The sequence below is a fragment of the Belonocnema kinseyi genome, chromosome 2, assembly GCF_010883055.1.
Source record: "Belonocnema kinseyi isolate 2016_QV_RU_SX_M_011 chromosome 2, B_treatae_v1, whole genome shotgun sequence".
Taxonomy (NCBI): Eukaryota; Metazoa; Arthropoda; class Insecta; order Hymenoptera; family Cynipidae; genus Belonocnema; species Belonocnema kinseyi.
The window spans coordinates 165,794,617-165,802,010 of record NC_046658.1 but is presented as its reverse complement, the minus strand read 5'-3'; positions in this window follow the sequence as shown (position 1 = coordinate 165,802,010).

Here is a 7,394-nt window from a genome sequence, read left to right as displayed (position 1 = left end):
AATTGTCTATTTTTAGAAATCTTTGTTTGCAAAACTCTGGTATTACATATTCTATCTCTAGTAGAAGTACTAGCTCTATTTCGATCTAATTAAGCATCGACAGGCGTGGTCTGACTTACGAGGAGTGAAAATTAAGTAATGAAACTGTTCTTATTTCGGCGCTGGTGGTAAATATGCGACCTTAAAATTTCCTTCCCTTCCCCGGGATCCTTCCGCTCTCAATTAATATATTTCCATCGCTCTAGTTTGTTAAGTTCACCTTCTGTGTCATGCTGAGTAGACGAGATTTGGTGGTGCTCGTCACGAAGATGGAGAAATTAAATCTAGAGCAACGCGTCGCGATAAAATTTTGCGTCAGATTGGGCGTCTAGCTTCGGAAACGTACGCTAAAATTGTAAACGTGCATCGTGACAGTACTCTTAGTCATGCCTAGGTGTTTCGATGGCATGAAGAGTTTAAGGAGGAGCGTGAAAGCTCGCATGGGCAAGTGGAAGGTGAAAACGATTATCATTACCTTTTTTGATAGCCGTCGAATGGTCCACAAAGAATTTGTTCCATCGGGACAAACCGTAAATCAAGTGTACTATTGCCAAGTTTTCGAAAGATTGCGAAAACGAGTCAACAGGATGCGCCCAGACATCGACCGAAACTGGATCCTTCATCACGACAACGCGGCGTGCCACACCGCCCTCAGCGTGTTCCAGTATTTGGCCTATAAAGGGATCATCATATTGCAACAGCCGCCTTATTCGCCTAAAATGTCACCCTGTGAGTATTTCCTGTTTCTTATAACAAAATCGGTGGTCGAAAGAACCTACTTTGAGTCGATTACGGACATCCAAGCGGCCGTGACAAAGGTACTCGCGGACATTACAATCGAAGCGTTCCAGAAATGTTACGAAGCGTGGATGTGTAGAATAATTTTTAAATATATGGTTAGAAAATTATGCCATTATGCTTTTACAGTTTCGCGAGTAAATTAAATTTTTAGAAAAACATTCATAATGCGTAAACTGTTGCCTTATTTAGTTTGTTTACTGCTGAATAAACAATAATCTCATTCCGTTGATCTAAAGGGCATATCAGATATGATATGCCCTTTTTGGGCATATCATGATATGATATGCAAAATTTCTGAAATAATTGCAAGATAATTTTAAAAACGCTTTTTTATTGTTTGCCCAGCCTCGTAATTAATTACATATGTAATTGCAGTTTGCTTTAATAATTGGGAAACGTCATCGATTAAGCGAGTTTTTAAATGAAACAGCCTTTAAGCTTTGGAAATAACTGCTTCATTAGGTATAGCTGCAATTTACTAATCTCGGAAACTTTCCCATTCTATGTAGTTTCCCGAAAATTTTGGTAATAATTCCTAAAGTAATTTAAGTTATTTATTAATTTCTAACGCACACCTAATATATTAAGCGCAAGTTATAGTATTGTGCAGTTATCATTACATCAAAAGCTTGTGACGCCATTATTTTTTTCTAATAGAATTTTGGGGTCCTCTTAGTCGCGCACAACCTGCCCTTTACTAAATAATTGCTTTAAAAAAATCCATTTTAAGCCAAGCGTCAGTCCTATCTCGGGACAGATTCAATAAAAATTCTTTATATGTAAAAAAACAAGATAATTCAAAGGCACAAAATAACTCAAAACGCAAAACTGGCCCTTCCCAGGTCAGGAATATGGAATTCTTAATTTCAAACCCCACAATTCCTAATCTGTAAAATTTTTCAATTCGGGACATAGGCGATAGTCGATAAGAGAGATAAGCGTGATGTGAATAAAAACCAAATATGAAACAAAAACAAAGTGGAATAAAACAATCGGACAGTTACTATAGCTCGGTCTAAATGGTTAGCTCAGCCTATAAACAAGATTAGATAATGGTAGAGGGGCCTGGTTCCAATGAACTGGCAAAATTCGATTTCAAAATGATAATTAAAATTGATGTATTATTATTTTCCAAGGACTTAGGAGTACATTTATAATAATGTGAACCGTGGCTTCAATAAAGATTCTAACTTACTCCAGTCTCTATAATCTTTAGATTACGTAAATTTACAAAACAAAAAAAAACAATTTAAAAGAAAAAGTAGCAATCATAATTACAATAATAATTAAACGTATGCGGAAAGGGGAAAATAATCTTTATCAGAACAATTTGAAAGGAACAATGGAAAAATTATAGCACACAGAAATTTCAAGATATAAAACGATGTGATTTTTTGCGTTTAACTGGTTCATAGGGGAAAGCGGAAAATGATTTCTGCTAGCACAATTTTATGGGAATACATTGGGAAACTGAGAGCACATGCAAATAGTCTAAGATATAAAATAAAGTTATTTTGGAATTTAAATCATCGATAGGGGAAAAGGGAAATGATCTCTACTAATACAATTTTATGGGAATATATATGGTGAAACTGAGAGCACTTTAAAATATTCTAAGATATGAAATAAAGTCATTTTAGAGTCTAAATTGTCTATAGGGGAAAGGGGAATGATCTCAGCTAATACAATTTTACAGGAATATATTCGAGACTGAAAGCACATTGTTGCGGTTTAATTCAGATAAACTTATAAGGCACGTGATTTTGGACTCAGGACTCCGTTAAAAATATTTCACAGGTTCATAATATTAGCAATACAAATAACAATCATATAATAGTTGGTATGATTTTGCCAAGGATTAAAGTTATTAAAAAAAAAAAACAATATAATCAATATATTAGGACTTAATTCCTTGGCCAAACCATAAAGAAAAGGATGGAGATCCTACTTTAGTACAAATTAATCAGCGGATCGTCGGGGAGCACGTGGTTCGCATCTTGTGTTCACAAACTGGGCAGAGGACTAATTTTAAATGCTACGATCAAGATTAAGATCCTCATGTAGGCTTGTTTCCATTGGTCCGCAATATTGCCTTTTCCTTTCTTCGTTGCGTCTTCCTCTGCCTCGCTGAATCAAGTCATCGACCAAGCTTATTTCCTTTCTCTCGAAAAGCGGGAAAAGCGATCCTTGAAAAGTCGAGGCCAGCGGGGTGGCTAAATGTACTCCCATGCGAGAAGTGGAGAACGGAAGTCCACGCTTCGAACGGCAGATATGATTTTGGACTCCATGACTCCCAAAACAATAGATAAGAGAAATGGCATCAACAGCCAGAAATAAAATAAAATATGCAAGGTGGCGAAATTACCTACTTTATTCATAATTAAGTCTGGTAATAGCCTTGGTCCATTTTCACCAGAGACATGCCGTGGATCTTAAATGACCAATGAGAGAGCAGATACGATAATCCAGGAGGGCGAGCCAGAAGAAGAATACGCAGAAGGTCACAAGACAGAAGAAGCCTCGCTAAGGTGGAGGTGACGACAGACCCTAGTCGATGACACAAAGTGAGGTGGTGGAGACCTTAACGATTCACCACTGAAGACCGCAAACTTCGAAAGATCTTATAGCGTTTTTTTTCGACAAAAAAAAGATAAGCAAAAAAAGGAAATATAGGGAAATATATCTTAAATCTAAAAAAAATAACCATAAGGAGTGCCGAATTTACTCTCGATGCAAACCAAGCGTATTTTACTACATTTTCAAGTAACTTTATTTGTGTGAAATTTGTGTAAAATTTAATATGTTATGAGTTTAAAGAGAGAAAATTATAGGATTTTATGGAATTGAGCCCCTCAATTACAACCTCATATACAAAACCTTTAGTTATGTACCAGAATTTAATTCTGTAGATACTTGAAAAAATGTAACCCTATATTTCTTGTTTGAGAATTAAGTTCACAGTCCAAACCTTTGCCTGATGATCGTCCTAATTCTGGTTTTAATTGTAAGATAATGAAATTTTCCATTGTCAATAGGTTTCGTTAGATTTTGTTAATGTTTTCTAGGGTAATTTAAGCTATTTATTAATTTCAAATGCACACCCAATATAAGAATTGCGAGCAATAGTTGAGCCAAACGTTATATTTGCATTTAGGTGTGCAAGAATTTCATTATATTAATCATAGGTCTCAAAAAATTGACACTCGGCGCTTACTTTCGGAGCTCACAAATGCATCATATTTAAAATAAGGTATCGTAGACTTATCTTCTCCGGCGGCAGCTACTTCCAAATGAAGATTCGTTTCTTGAATTAGTTTCGAGGTGTCCAGCAAAACCGAGTGACGCTCTTCGATAATTCAAAGGGTTACGTCCTCAGGTTATATATAGACAGTCGAAATTGGCACAAGTTTTTGTTAACGTCTTAAATAAGGATGTCTATCTATTATAAATTGATCGATTGTATTGCTCTTATCAGTATTAATGGAATGTCCATGAGAGACTGCACGCAAATATGAGCTCGTCAACTTCTGCGAATGTACGATGCTAGTAATGTGAGAGTGAGAGGATCGAATATGCAAAGTGAAGAATCAGATCTGATTAACGAGTCACATTCACGTACACTAGCCGTCCAACAAGACCACCTCCGGCAAGACGACCCGCTCAACATAACGACGGGCGAACCCTCAACGAAACGACGGCAGAGGCCGTAACTCTATCCCCTCCAATTTCTTTTCTGAAATTCACACGATTTAATGTTTCACTTAAAACATAAGTTCGCTTTACACCAGCTCTAAATCACTCTAAAGCAGCGCAGAAGGGGACCCCTCGCGCCGTCGTCTTGCCGGGCGGTGAAAGACCCGCGTTCGTCGTCTTATTGGACGGCTAGTGTACTTTCACGTTCACTCATACGCATGTCTATTACTCACAAAATAATAAAATAATTTGCTTCTAACATGACAAATTTATTTGAAGTGCAAGAACTGTTCATTATTAGAATAAAAAATTATCGATTTTATTATTTCAGAAAGTGTGATATACAGGGTGTCTAAAAAATCCCGGGAAGGTTAAATATTTCCTCAGGTAAAATATTTTTCGAAAAAGTAAAGTTATTCCTGAAGTAAACATCAACGAGGAATTCAATGTTGACTTTCATTTTGACCTTTAGATTGACCTTCATGGCCTTTGGAGGTCAACTTTGTTTTTTCAAATGGAAACCCCCTTTTTTAGATCTGCAATCGATAGAGCGGAAAATTTTACGTTCAGGTACGTACCCACGTCATAGGTCAATTGTAACGTTCAAAGTCAGTTAGAGGTTATTTGAAATTAACAAAGTTTTTCAAGAGGTCAGTGTAATTCCTGAAGTAAATTTCAACGAGAAATTCATTGGTGAGTTCTGTATTGATCTTGGTTACAGCGTTTTGAATATTGTAAAATCATAAGAAAATTTTTCATTAAAAGTTCCAGGTGTTCTTGTGAGAATTCTGTTCCTCCCGGAAGAGTTATGCAGTTCTATACCGTTTTTTGATACCTTAGTCAATACCTAAGACGATACCATAAGTCCTATACCGTTTTTCCATACGAATATTACGAATCGAAACTGAATTTGCGTATTACGAGTACATACTTCCTATATTTTGCTAAACGATTATTATGGCGTAAGCTAAACTTTCGGAGCGAGAGGGTATCTGTATTAATGATGTGTGGTTGGGGAGATCGAGTTAAATCTTATGATCAAGTTTGTTTGCTTTTTAATCGAACTTTTTGTAATAGAGAAGGGTTAAATCCTGTCTCAAAATCAATAATTGAAAGAACTGTAAGGCGCTTTATGAATCATGGATCTATAAAGGATCTTCAGAGAACTGGTCGGCCAAAATCTGCAGGATCTGAGGAAATGCAGATGGACATAGCCCAAGCATTTATTGAAAACCCACACCTTAGTGTACGTCGAGCTAGTGATGAGCATGACGCTGCTCCTGAGACAATGCCAAATATTTTAAAAAGCATTAATTTCCATCCTTACAAATTCATCTGGTACAAGAGTTCAATGAAGACGATCCTGGACGTCGGGTTGAATTTTGTGAAATTATGATGGACAAAATTGATAGCGATCCTCTTTTCTTGTACATTACAGTATTTTCAGATGAATCTACTTTCACTTGAAAAGGTGAAGTTAACAGGCAAAATTGTAGATATTGGTCCGACACAAATCCTGATTGGATGTTGGAGAGTCACACACAATATCTACAAAAGATTTGATGTTTGGGCCGGTATCTTGAATGATACATTGATAGGCCCTTTCTTCATCGATGGTAATCTCAATACCCGTGCACATTAAGAGCTTCTCAGAAACCAAATTGTACCAAGAATAAGGGAGATTACAGGCGATAATTTTCAAAATAATTGTTTCTAGAAAAACGGAGCAGCGGCTCATTACGTTAGGGAGGTTCGAGCATATTTAAATACTAAGTTCCCTCAAAGGTGGATTGGAAGAAGGGGTGAAATCGAGTGACCTGCTAGATCTCCTGATCTGACGCTTCTCGACTGTTTTCTTTGGCGTTATTTAAAGAGCAAAGCATACTCAACGCAACCGCAAAGTTTAGACGAATTGCAGAATCGGATTCTGCAACAGGCTACTTTAATTGATAGGAACATGATTCGTAATGCTGTCAATCATTTTTACAATCGCATAGCTTTTTTTCAAGAATATCAAGGTTTTCAGTTCGAACATCTTTATTCAAGCGTGAGAGGCAACGGGACTTACGCTAATCAAGCACCCCAAAGGGAACAGAATTTACTATGTCCACGTCGTTGTTCCTGGGTAATGCTACATGTAAACGTAAACGGCTTAGAAAAAACCTTGAAAAAATCTTGAAGATCATCACCAAGATCAATACGGAGCTCACCAATGAATTTCTCGTTGAAATTTACCATACAAAACATAAAACGCTTCGCCCCAAGCGCCAAGAGAAAAAAAACTAACAAAACAACTCTTAAATCTCATAAACCTACTCTAAAATACCTGAAAGTCCCTTCAGTGTGCTTGAAATGTACAAAATTTGCATCGGTTCTGACAGCATGTACTGTATACACTTATAAAATAAACGGAAATTTTTTTTAAGTTTTTGGCGCAACAAGATATATCAGTTACATGTATCAGTATACGACGAGGCTCACCAGATTTTTCGTTTTCGATATTTATGCCTGCTGGACGCGTGACACGAGGCTTCGATCAGCAGCAGCTTGTGTGTTTTGTTTATTAATGTTCCCATCTTTTACACAATTAAAATAATATATAATATTCAAATATTAAGGTGATATTTTCATAATTTCTTCAGTTAATATATTTTGAAATACTAGGACAATTTTGTCTACTATTATTTAATAAGTAAAAAGTTGTTAAAAATTAATAATAAAATAAAGTTAATATAATACTTAACCTATTTAAGACTTAAGAGCGAGCATCTCCTCGGAAGAAAAAGAATTAGAGCAGGAAGTCTTCAGTACGCCGAAAGAGATAAAGGAAAGGAAGGCAAGGGGGAAGTATAAAAAAACTA